This window comes from Anopheles nili, chromosome 2 (assembly GCF_943737925.1).
Source record: "Anopheles nili chromosome 2, idAnoNiliSN_F5_01, whole genome shotgun sequence".
NCBI lineage: Eukaryota > Metazoa > Arthropoda > Insecta > Diptera > Culicidae > Anopheles > Anopheles nili.
In genome coordinates, this window is record NC_071291.1 from 22,677,482 (window position 1) to 22,691,197 (window position 13,716).

Genomic DNA, 13,716 nt, shown 5'->3' on the forward strand with positions numbered 1-13,716 from the left:
GGTGGAATTCCGCTCAGGGCCGAAGCGTGGTAAACAACGCAAGACGCAACACTAACCGAACGGGGTTTCCACTGCTAATGGGTCGAAGTCTGGCTGCAAGATGTTTGCCGGGAAAGTTTCGATTTTCGCTTGCCTCAGAAATCGGCGAACAATTAAGCAGCGGAGGCAAATAACTTTTCCGAACAAACCGTACCGGTGAGCACCTCGTGGCGGACTAAATGGTTCACCCGCAAATCTCAACCACAGCGGCGCAAATGAAAACACAAACAGCCAGCAGCAAAAAAAAATAGGAAAGAAAAGCCCGAATCCCCCTGCGGATCGAACGCTAGAACGGGGATGTTATGCGGGGGCTTGGTTTTATTAGCATAACAGTGGTAATAATCAGCGTTTCGCTAATATCGGCTAGCCATTCATCATGGGCAACGGCTTTCGGAAACCTCTCGAGGCGGTTCGCGCGGTCCTTGATTGGCCGGCGAAAATTGGCAGAAAAGTAGCGCTGAAGTGGCCGCGAGCGGAAACGGCGTTCTCACCCCTTTTTTTTCGGGGGGGATGCACCCGCCCATAAACGGTCCCGTTGCCCCTTGACATCGGGCTGGCTCTAGGTTCTAGGGAAAGGGCGTAACGGTCGCAGATTCGGTGAGGTGCGAATTGAAACCACTTTTTATTGCTACCGCCCGTTGCTCTCGGCGGCCGTTTATGGTCGGTTTTGGTGGGTTTTTGTTGGGGTTTTTGGAGTGACCAAAAAAAAAAGGGTTTCGTGCAACGCGAGACGACGAGAAATAGGATCCAGCTCTTTGCCCTATCTCGGCCTTCTCTAACCGCTGGGGCTGTGAGCTTTTCCAGCAGAGCCTCAAGACAAACAAAACACAAAGTGTCAAAAAATACACATTCAGAAAAAAAAGAAGACGAGGTTTAATCCATCCGCTGGCTTAACCACTTGCCATTTCCTGCGAACCGGCGCATCCTCTGTCGGGACCACCGACAGGGTGGGTTCCATTTTTCCACCATCTCCGGTGCCTACGTGCCTGGCTGCGCGAGGGAAAAGCGTGAAAATTAACATTCATGAAATGGATTATTTATGATCCGTTCCCCAGCCTGCGTCCGCGCTCATCGGCCGATGACGTGATAAAAGCTCTCCCAGGCCGGGTCGGACAGCACGCCAGCCACCGGAAACGGTTCCATAAAACGGTATCGCCGAATGAGCAACCGGAAATGGAGAACCTCCCAGACGACCGCTGGCCGTGGTCAAACACGAGACCACTCGATTTATGTCCGCTTCTTTTCGGGTCGGCTTGATTTTGGATTTTCTTCTTCTTCTTCGCTACTCATACCGTGTCTGGTTTGGATCATGTTCGAGGATTTCTGGGGATGTAATGTGTGACCCAGAAATTGAGTATGAACCGGAATGGGCAAGCTTCCGTTCGGTGCTAAAATGTGCGATTGAAGGGCCGGTTGATGTGTACGAAATGAAATCTGTTCTCCCGCTTCATTGGGGAAATTGACAAAATATTGAATCGGAAAAATGCGAGCATGCTGTAAACTTCCTACTCCATGTTGCAAAATTAGCATCAGAGATTTTGTTTACCAAACACGAGAAAGCAAATCCATAACTGTTGAGTGCTTTTTCGGTTGTGTTTTTTAGATCAAGAAGTACGTTGTTGCTATTTATGAGACGCTTCTTGTCGGTTCAACCACTCGGAAAAAGGACATCTATATACGAAAACAATGTGACGAATCCAGTGTCGTGCTACTTGTGCGGCCTGATTTGGGTTAAAGCAATAACCACGGAATTGAAGCAATTCAATTAACGTCGGCAAGAGCGAAAGTGCTTGTTTATGCGCGGCTTCCGCGAGCAAACGTCGCCACAGTTGAAACCGTTCCGCCTTCAATCGCAATTCGAAATCGGTTTGATGCCCGGGTGTGAAAGGATATTCCGGCACGTGCCCCATACCGAGCAGATGCTCCGTTTCGGAAGTTGGCCACTTCTAACTAGGGCACCACCCCGAGGTCAACGTTGCTTGGCGCGTTCGCATCGATTTTCCATTTGACGCGTAATTTGATGCGATGAAGCCTTCGGATGTGTGGTTTTGTGGTGTTCGATTTTCCTCCCAAGGGAGTAATTATCCAATAGCGCAATCTACCCGTTCAGTTAATGATTGTCTTAGTTTCGAAAGGATGCGCCGTGGGCGAAAGGTCTCGAAGGGATGCGAACAAAACAAAACCAACGGGGTCAACGCTCAAAAGTTGGGCAACTTTACCAACTGATCTCGAGTGCTGTCAAGTGTTGAAGTTCTCGCTACTTCTTCCGCTTGGATGGAACACGTGCTAAAAATAGTACAAAAAAGCTGAATGAGAAGACGATGTCTTTGTGCTTGGAAGAAGCTTGGAAGTAAAACAAAAAATCGTTCACCCAAAGATTGATGGTTCCTGGAAGTGTTGCTGCGTAAAGCCCGATCGGGATCGAGAAAAGTATTCACCACGCTCAAAACGAAGGCGAGGAAAGAAAAAGTAAATAAAAAAGCAAATCCTCGGCCTTAGTGTCCAAGGCGTATACGTTTTTTGTGGGTTTTCTTTCGTGCTCCTGCCAAGCCGCGTGTTATGTTGGTGACAAATTTATGAGACATGATTGCCCCGCAAAAGGCACGAGACAAGATCAGCGCGATACGAGCTTTTTCGGCACGGCGGGCGAGATCTTCGCCGTTTCCATTGTGTGTGCGAGCTGGAAGAGGATTAACTTGAATCTCGCGGCACTAGAAGGTTGAAAAACGGATCGAATTTCCCACCCATGCTCGGTTCGGATGCTCAACGTTAACCAGGGAGTATTGAGCGGACTTTTCTTTGGCAAATCCTATTGGCTTATGCGATGAGGTTCCATTTTATTCCTCAACACGGGAAAATTAAATGAAAATGAGATATACGGTTCTGGGAAATGGTTCACGAAACGCACAAATTATAATATTTTTATCAATGAACCCGTGACAGGCCACTAGGCAGGAGAAAATTCGTGCGAAATAAATGAATGGCTAAAATGGGTTCCGAGGCTTTTGGGTCACGGTACGAGCGGCTGTATTATGTTTCGTTCCTGCAAACCGTTCCTGCTCCCGTCCATCCAGTGCCGGAATTAGGGCTCGTTGGGGTCGTGGAAGCAGAAAGAAGAAAAATTCCACCAAACAAACCGGACCAAATTGAATCGGAACGTCCTTCAATCAGCTGTCAACCGTATGATTATATTTTGCTCTTTTGTACGTACGCTGGCACGGTGGAGACGTTTCGTTGGTATTTTCCGCTCAACTTCAAGCCCCCAAATTCAACCGCACACGGGACACGGGAGATGAATTCCGGCTCGGTCGACGTGTAAATAAACTTCGCTTCTTACGACACACTGATTTTTTTTTGCTTTTCTTTTTCCGACTCCAGCCAGGGAAACCGAGAGGACCCCCGAGCGGAGGTCACGTTACTGATTGGTTTCCGATTTAAGAGCCGCCTGTTTTTGGTGCGCCTTTCGCCAGCGGACGTGTCTGGTGATCGGCTGCATTCTCCTCCTTCCATCCTTCGTGGTTAATTTTGATCCTCTCCACCCCGTCACCACTCTCATTACCCTGACCCATCGCCAGCCGGTCGGCCGGGGGTTTTGGTCATGTCATTTAATTAAGAATTTCCCTATTCTCCATCGCCTCGAAGGCTTCCGGGTGGCGCCTGTAATAGAGCTGGGTGGTAGCCGGGGTGGGTTTTCTTTATTACACTTTCTTCACGTACACATACACACATACACACACGCACACATCTGCTAATCGTTCAGTGCAGACGCTGAAAATGGACCGGGGGACAAAATTGGCATGAAATACTGCAGTGGGCCGGTTTTAATCAGGCACCCGCAAGGTTAAGGTAATTTCGCCGTCCCTTCCGGCTGATTGGTAATACGAGCGTGTGCACGCTCGCGCGACGAGCATTGATAAGGATATTTATTCCCAGGCCCGAAAAAAACCCCGTCTCTGCATTCGCCTGAGGGTGGCCGAGGGTCGGGCCTGGTTTGCTAATTAATGTTTGCACCTTCACGGCCGGCAAGGTGCGGACTGGCTTATCAAGATGAAATGCACCGAGCTGATTTCTTGATTACGAACATTGCGTGCGCGTGCTGGGACGATGTGAAAGTTTGTAGTGAGGTTGAGAGTCTCCGAACCCCTGGGAAGCGGTTTTTAACGGCACGGTTCACCAATCGGCGCGATTCCGTCTAAATTTGGCGCACGAAACTTTTGCTCGTTTTGGGCCAATTTTGATGCAAAAATATGTAGCTTGCTTGAGATATCAACAAGCGCCGTGTTTACAGTGCCAAAATGAGCATTTTTGATTTCCACTAGGTCACGTTTTTTTTTCCTTTTTCGTAGCCAGTCATCGTCAGCCAGTCCGCTTATCGGTCACTCCGTGTGTCTTTTTTGTTGTCCTCTTCCTTGTTTCGTGTCCTTAAATGAGCACGACCGGCCGTTCCCGGCAGTCTGGTGGTGGATTTATTACGCATCGCACCACGGATGCACACGGTGCATGTGACGACGGTCTGCATAGTGCACGCGCAGGTATGTTCATCCAAGATCGACATGACACACATGTTCCATTAATTCGCCCCCAGCGTGGCCGATGGAGAGATCTTGAAGCCGTTGCCAGCGTCAGGGCGTCGCATACCGGTGGGGATCATGACGACCCACGACAGGCCGACAAGCTGGCGGTTGCACTTTTTTGGGGGCACTTTTTTGAGTTTGCTGCAGCAGTTCTCGAAAAAAAGCAACGCCCGTGATGATCACCTTTTGTTCGGTATGGTAAGGAGATTGGTTTCTCGGACCAGCGTTGACAGTGGCTCGGGGTAGGAGTAGAAATGTAAAACAAATTTTTGACATTAAAGAGAAACCCGATAATCTTTGTAATTTTTTTTAAAATGAATTGCTTCTGACAGTTTCGGGCCGATGCAGCTCGGTTTGTGTTAACGGGCTATGTTGTTGTCGGTGGGCAAGCAATGAAGGGTACAAAATGAAACACATTTCAGAGCCTTGTGTGGGACAAGTCTCAGGTTTGGGCAGAAAATAATGTGAAATTCTATCTCGTGGAGACGAAAATGTACTCTTAATCATGGGATGTTTTTTAACAGTTTTTTTATGAAAATAAATATATATATGGGCTCCACCTAATGAAAGCATGAATGTATATTTATTTGCTTCATTAACATGCGTGAGTTAACGCAAACTATGTGTAAACCATGTAAAAAATGGTAAATTAAAATAATAAGTCGTCAAACATTTTAGTTCAGGTTTCAACAAAAAACACAAATCGTTCATCCATTCACCGACTCGGGCGATGGTTGATTGTTCCACGAAATGTATAAATAAATTCACCCCTCAACCATGGTTGATGAATAACATGCTGGATTTGATCAGAATTTGTCTGCTCTGTTGTTGATGGATTTCTAGCCGTTGTTTGTGATTCGTTGTATCACAACGTTGATAATTAAACTGCTAATCAAATTTGTTCAACCTGATTTTTTGTTGTTGATGTATGTAGGCGGTTATCTATCTTCATGCTGTTTCTGACCACAGAAGGTTGCTTTTTCTTTTCTATCTACTGGCTAAAAGACCACTCATGCACATGTATTTACTCTTGGTTGTCCTACTCCCACACAGAAGCTGCGCTCAGGTGTTTCTTTGCCAAGTAATACCGAGGGTAAGGATTTTCCGGCCGGCTTCAATGCTTGGTTGCGCGATTTCCGACCGTTGCTATACGGTCTGCAGGATTCGTCATCGCTGCGTAGTTAGTACGAACGGTTGTGAAGGCACTTGTGTCTAGATTCCGGCACAAGATACGTGCAGCAACAGCGTTTTCCACCTCAAGGACCCTCAGAGTAGCACAGCATTCGTAAGCAGACGGTACCGCGCCAGCGTCTTACATCGCCGAGTTTATTTCTTTCTACTCGTACATCCGTTACCATGGCGTGCTTAATTTCCGCTGTCAAAAGCCAAAGTTGAGCATGTTCTAAAACCTCACTCAAAGCAGAAGTAGCAGGCTGCGTGCGTTTCCGTCTACGGCGATGCGTGGCAGAAGGCGGTGGGACTAATCTTTTCGTAATTCGTTCGCTTTTATCGCCCATTCCGTGCGCGATAAGATTACGAAATTCATTAGCCCGCTCCCCACTATGCTGGGTCGCATCGGCATCGATAAGCGGATTACCTCCGGTTCCGTAGTTTATTAGCTAATAAAATATGAATCCATTACTTTGCGCATTAAATTCAGTTTAATTTGGCGAGTTCGATCGCTTCATCTGCAACGCCAATAGTCACCGGCACTCGTAATCTCGTTTGACCATATCAAATGAATAAAGTTTTAACTTTTTTGTTTGCGAATATTTGTTGCTGTTTTCTGGAAGATTTTTGGGATAGTTCACAGCCCGCCGCAGCAAAGCCTCGGTGGTCTCGCGTCGCTTTTCATTGTGGCTATCGTAATTAATTCATTACAGTTTCATGTCCTTAAGCCCTCCGTTGAGTCGGTGCTTTACCTCACAAATGTTCACCTCAACCTGCTTGGTTTTCGGTCACTGCAAACGCTGAAGTGGCCTGCCAAAGTGGCGTCTCCGATCGAAGCCGTTACCAGGCGGAGGAGAACCGCACCACAGATTGATACTTTGTGAAGGACCGCCAGTCCCGGTGGAACGGAAAGATGTAATTTTCAGCGTCGTTGAACCCGTCATAAATTATCATTAGCGTGGCCGTTTATCGCCATCGCCGCTCGCGTGCTTCCGCTTTCCACGTTTTCTCACCATCGTCGCTAAGAGCGAACGAGAACCAAACGAGTTAATAGCCAAAATTTGACCGGTTTACGGCTAAGCCGAATTTGGCAGATCAAGCGATCGGGACGGTGTTGAGAGGTGAACAGTCAAAACAAATAAAAAGCCAGCACATTGTCGCGAAATGCACAAAACGACCGATAGAAAGGGAGTGAATGAAAAGCAACAAAAGAACGCCGTATGCATTCGTCAGCAATTTCCACTTCGGTGACGGCGGGAATAATAAAGATCGAATTTTAAACGCATCCCGTACCCGGGCGCCTTTTCGCGTGGTTCTTGGTGGCTTGCGTCCGTCGGACCGGTTCGCTTTCGTGGAATGATTTGCGAAAATGAACCCATTAAGAGAGAATTTATTGTTTTCCATTTTGGCACGGGAAGAAAGAAGCCCAGCAAGAGCACGGAACGCACAAAATTGCATTTCCTCTCGGCGCGCGCCGTCATAATTTCGTAGTCATCCAAATAGGTGGTCCTATTACCGTCAGCGAGAGATGGTCTTTTGCCGCAAAAATCTAAGCGTCCGTCAGGCATCTGTGCAGGGTTGGCTTTCGAACATAAGGGTGAAGGCCATACGATATCATCTCCTAACGGTTGGCTTAAAGCCGGGAAGGAAGAAAAAAACAATACTCGCCTTTATGGTGGAAAACATCATATCCTTGTCATTCCGGAATGACCATCGCTTTTTTTCCGGCCCGGTTGGTTGAGTTTTGTGAGATTTCCTCCGGAATTCGGCCGCCTTCTCGGGTATCCTGTGCCCGTAGGTTCGTGGGTTTGATTGCTTCTGTTTGTGTTTGGGAGCTTTTTGCGTGGTCTCTCGAGGCGCTCGCGCATTTATCACACACTCACCAGCCGACACCGCTAACTGGTGCGATCGTTATGGTCAACCTGTTTCGCCTGAGATAGGCCCATCCAGCGGAACCAAACGATAGCTCGAGGCATTGTTGACGATAGCAATGGCCATTGTTTGGCGTGCCTTTTTCCGCTTGGTTGTTAGTGTAGCTCTCTCGTCCTTGTATCCTTCCGAGCGTTCCGTGAATGTAATGGCGCTGACAAAAGGGTATCAGGGCTATAGATTAGACATTTGGAACCCTTTTTTTACTTCCTGCTTCCATTACGAGCCAAAACACTGGACACTTTGCCACGGGGACAAAACATATTGAGCTATTGTCTTAAACCCGTTGTCGCGATGCGGGAAGCGAACGTTCGTGATGGATGTCACTCTGTTTTTTTGCTGCTAAACCTCCCATCATGTGATGGTCATTTTGCGCTGCCGATTGCCCTGGGAAATGCTATCTCCAGCTAAGCGTTTGTAGTCCCGTTTTAGGAAGCGTTTTTTTGTGCGCAAACCGGTGACCCACAAATGCACTGAAAATACCTAGCGTCGCTGGTGTGGCGTTTGTTTCTGCGTTTTTCCATCAAACAGTACCATGTGGCCTCGGGATTACGTCCATCAGGGTGGCATTCTTCCGGCTGAGCTGATTGCCAACGTTTCGGATATGATTGAAAATTGATGGAGCTCAAGCGGTCTCGGCCACTGGTGGATGAAATCCTTGCGCGAGATTCGGTCACTCGTCGTCAGTTCGGACGAATTTCACCCGTCCGGTGACCGGTAACCGGTGCTTCCGGTTTCAATTTTCCTCGCACTCACACATCGGTGTCCTTAGAGCACACGAAAAACGCTCCCACCGGATGGTGTGATGGCTGAACGTGGACGGGTTGAAGTGGTGGAACGCAACGAATAGCAAGCCTGGTGCTCGAGCGACCCTCGCGTTACTATAGTCGGACATTTTGTTCGATTTCACCGTGAAACGTAATACACATTTCGCCGGCGGAATGTGGTGAACGCATTTTTCCGAACCGCCTCACGTCGATTTCTGCTGGGTTGGGGGTTTTTGTGTAATATTTCCTCTTTTCCATGCCTTCAATCCATGATGTAGATGTGGTTGAAAGTGTGCGTGGTTCAAGGAACATGGGCCATGTCGGGGGTATGCTCCGTTTAACAGGATTTTCTATCCGATTTTCGTAAGGTGCGCGTTTGAGTGGAACATATTTTACCAGCCGTTTTTGTTATGGAACGCGCGTACGTTTCTGAGAACTGTTGGAGGAAAACCTTTTAGGGTGAAGTCTCGTTCATGCCCGGCACAAGTAAGCAGAAGTGAACGATTCTCAATGATCAAAGTGAGGGAAAATATGTTAAGCGTTTCTCTACCCTTAGTTCGTTTTATTGGGCAACAATTTAACGACGCTAGCGGACCGAATTGGTCAACACGAAAGTTCGTGGCGTCTTATGTGTTGTACCGCACGATGAAATAAACTTCCAGGTCGATGACTTGCCCGAGAATTTACTTCTCACTCACGAAATATCGCAAAATATGTGCCCCAAATAACGCGCATACAACAATCGGCAACAGGTCGGGAGGGTTGTTGTGTTTGCAAACTTTTTCCCTTTTCCATCGCTCGGCCACTCGGCTCCCTTCGTAGTCTCCCCCAACTGCCCACGATCCATCTCGTGACTGCCGGAAAAGTTGGAAAACGTGTTGCGTGCCCTTTGCGACTCTCTCCTCGCTGCAGCGCACATTAATCAATTAGCTGCAATTTGCACCCGTTGACAACTGTATTTATACAAAGTGACTCGGGGTGTCAGAGCGGCAGGGCCACCCTGTTGCTAAGTGGCTGCAAATGGACAAAGTGTGGCCAAACCGACCAGGCAAGTCAAGCACATGCACAAGCGCATCACAACGGAAAACTCGTCCGCCAAAAAAAAAACGCGACCACGGTATGGGTGAGCGAAAATATTGCCAGATGATCGTGGTCGGTTTGGATTTGCGTGCAAGGAGACGGTTTGTTCCGAGCACGGTGTGTGATTTGTCCCTTGCTTCGCTCGAATTCGCACATTTGCAGTTGATTTATAATTATAGTGCGTTTTGTAATTCCTCTATTCTTCGCTCAAAATCTCTCTTTCTCTCTTCTTCAATTGCTCACGTTCACACAAGTGTTTCGGAAGTGCAATTTGCTTAATGATCGCTGGTATTTTGTGGAGTTTTGTTTCAAAAAGCCGCACGGTAGTGCAATTAATTATTTTCGCTTTCGTTTAACGACGCATGGAGGCGCCCCGGTGTGGCAATATTTATAAATAGAAATTAATCACTCCACTGTGGCACGATTGTGTGCGTACGTTCCCCCGTTGCGTGCGCTATTATGTAGAGAGCATGGATTATAATTATGTCGCCGGTTCGGATGCCTTTGTTCGTTCCTTCGTACATGCTTCAGCGACTAGGACAAAAAAAAAGCTGCCCCAGTGGCGCACCAGAGTATGTCCTGCAATTTACGACGACACGTTCCACGACGCACGGTCAGGTGAGCAAACGTGCAGAACTGGTGCATGGGAACGACCGCATCAACCATGGTTCCGATAATTGAATCGATGAAGCGTAACTAAATGTGGGAGTGCAAGAAAGAAATGTAAAAACAATCCGACCGACAGTGGGCGTTTGTAGCGCTACGGACGGACGACAAAAGGGCGAAAGTGGCCACGGGGCAACGGCAAGCAATGGTTGTGTGGGTGGTTTGTTTTGGGCAGCTTTTTGAAGTGACAAATGGGAGCCATTTTTTATCACGCTTCGTGAGCTCTGGACGCAAAAAAAGGGCAATGTCCACGTTCGCGTGTGGTGGACCATTGTTTGATGAGTAATGGTTTTGGCACTATTGACACTGGAACGGGTGCACCTTCTGAGGACTTTCGGCCCTCAATCTGCTCGCTCCATCGTGCTTGGATGTGGGTGTTGCAAAAAAAAAAACCGAAATCCATCCAACCGTGGAGTAATGCTCACTAACAGCGTAGAAATAACAGTGCCATTAAGCCACGGAAATAAAAACACGTCTAGTCTTCGAGCGCAGTTTGACAGTTGACAGTTTTTCCTGCTTCCATGCCGGCTAATCGAGGTCGTTGGATTTCCCCACACACGAGCGGCGGCTGCGTCATGAATTTGTGTGTGTGTTTGTTTGATGTTTCTTTTCATTTCCCGCTCACAAAACTAATAGCCAATTTGACGAACTCGCAGAGTCATATCATTGCGAGGAGGTATGACCAGCGGCTGGTTTGCCTTCAAAACGAGCACCAATGTCCTGCGCGTTGATCGCGCGACAGCTACACGATCGTTGCCCGCTTTGCTTTAATTACACCCATTAGTATCTGCCTCGAAGTAGCGCTTGTTTGCAAAGGCAAGCTTAGTTTTCCCCTGCCATGCCGGTATTGTAAATAAATAAATAAAATAGTTTGTATAAATGCCACACGGCCGACGGCCTCGCGGCTCGCGGACGTTTGCTACCCCTCCATCGAGGCGCAGTATTGAGTTTTTCCAAAATCGGACGCTCGATGGGGCGCAACTTTCATTTCCTTCCTTTCGAGAGACAGCCAATAGTACCCCGGCACTATCTTCCCCTGCCTCTAGTTGTCGTTCTATTGGGAACCTTCACAAGAGGAAGGGCAGATTTTAGTTGCCGTCTCGACGAGTCCATCATCTGCGAGCACTCTGGCGTTGTTTATGTATATGCAATATCCGTTCCATCGCCCCTGGCGAAAGGAGACGGCCAATTGCACGGCGAATTCGATATGGAAAATCCAATATTCCCACCCTACCCGGCTGGGGTGCGGTTTTGCATGTATGGATCGTGCGGGCCAGTTGTGGGAAAAATGAAGTATCGTGTTCTTTGAAACGGCCAGTTGAGATGAAAACGAAAATAGCATTTGCGTGTCGGAGGAGTCGGAGGATGCGATTGGTTGGTCGCGTTGCTGGAGCGTACCCAGGGCACGTGGAGTGCGCTAGTTTTCAGCTAGCGCCATCGGCAGGGATGATCACTCGCCCCCATCCCCGTAAAGAGTGGGTGGCGTAAGGGCGATCGACGGTCTCGCGAAAACGGTGCGCGGATTGTTTACCGTACGAGGAAGCGAAACTAGGGTTTCGCGATTGATGCGGTACAATATCGTAAAATCGATTGAAAAATATTTTTGTTGAATGCTTTTTTTTCTCCTACATGCATATGATCCCATCTCTCTATCTCTGGTTGATCTCATTCTTTTGCCACGCGTTTGCGATTCGATTGGGGAGGATGTTAAATCTGGCATATTGTACACGCCGAGGGCAAACGGGTTGCGGCATGAAAATAGAAAGGACCCAAAAAAAAAACAGCATGTTTTTGAACGGCAAGCAAGTATTGCATTCACAACGACAGGTCTGTTCCGCTCTCTGATCACTTTGAAGTGCACCGGAGCTGCACCAGCACGGAGATAGACGTCCCACGATTTGCTGCAGAAAATGCAACCCCATCTCCGACTACCTGGTTGCCAATCTGGTGCCCCTCCTAGCAAAGGAAGGTTTTCCCACCAGAGTCAAACGCACTGCGCGGGCAATTTAATTATTCAATTAGCAAATCTTCAAAGTGAAACCCGCGTGATTCCATCCTCTCGGCTTGTGCCCGGTCCCGTGGAATGCACCGACCGCCCGGTGGGACGCCAGATCGTCCACCAGGAGCAGGAGAGCGAACCGGGTCGGTCTTTAATTGAAATGTAATGGAAAAATGTAAATCTTCCTCCCAAAGCCGGTTGCCGGTACGCGGTGCTGGCAGCTGGGAAAGGATGGCGCACATTCCTTTCTGTTGTCGTCCATCTGTCAACGATCGGGTACCGGGCCGTCATCAGCTGACCGGTGGCCAATTAATTGCCGGCACATGGAATTACGGATTGTGCGACGTTTCACCCGCGTCCGACCGGGTGGGTGAATGTTTTCCGCTCAATTCGTGGCAGTTGCTTTAAATAATGAAAGTGAAAATAAACAGCGCGTCGGCGCGTTGGCGATCGCTTCCCACGGGCGCGTTGATCCTCGGTCTGACAGATGACGTTGTCGTGCTCGCAGACTCTCGTTAGCTGACGGTGTCGTTAGAGGTTTATTGTTCGTGCAGGCAAAACAGGACCTAGAAATCTGCGACCTTTTTCCATTTTGGACGCACGCCACGGCTACAGCTAATGGAGTGGTTCTCGATCGGGGCTCGAAGAAAAATAACGAACAGCAACCACGACATCAGAACCGATCGTCGGCAATATGTTGTGCACCCAATGAGGGTGACGATTTGCAACGACAAGGCTCGCTGAGGTTGGTGAAACAAAAACCGCAACAACGTGAACAAATAAAATCAAAATAACCCGTAGCACGTAATGAAATAAGTTTTTCACTCCAATGCACTGTGTTTATCGGTACGGGTGTGCATTTCTGGTGTGAAGCTGGAACCGGTGGGTGTTGAAATATTTTATCATTCCACGAAGAATCGCACCAACGGAGCACGCAGCGGTGGCAAGGACACGCTGGTGCGGGCAGTTCGCGGCCGATGGTATGCAATTTAGCGCAGCGAATCGCAACGAGTAGGCAGTCTTCGAGGAAGAAGCAGAGTTGCTCGGGGTGAAATTCCTTTCGCTCAACGTGTTGTCATTCCACTCGCTTTGGTTGGAAAAATCGGTGCAAGTTTGTTGTGCGCTCGCAGGGCAGCATCCGACGCCGAGAGCATGTGCAGCTTAATGTCTACGAAAAGAGACAATCAAGCGTTGTCAGGTTGGCTTTGTTGGTTTCCCTTTTTTACGTTCGTTATTCGCTTTGGGTACGGCAAGAGAAAAACAAAACTTCTTGGAAAATCCACGGTGAAGCGACGCATTCCATTCCGGATGCAGTGCTTGCGGGTGTAATACGCTGAAATACTGTTCTAACATTGAAAATGCGGCCTTCCTTCCGTGCTCTTGGAATGCCGTTTAAAGTACGTCTCTAAAAACGTGTACCATGAAAGTGGAATTGTTTTCCAGCTGGGTGGCCTGAATAGTTCTGCGACTGGAATTCATAATGTGTTTTAAA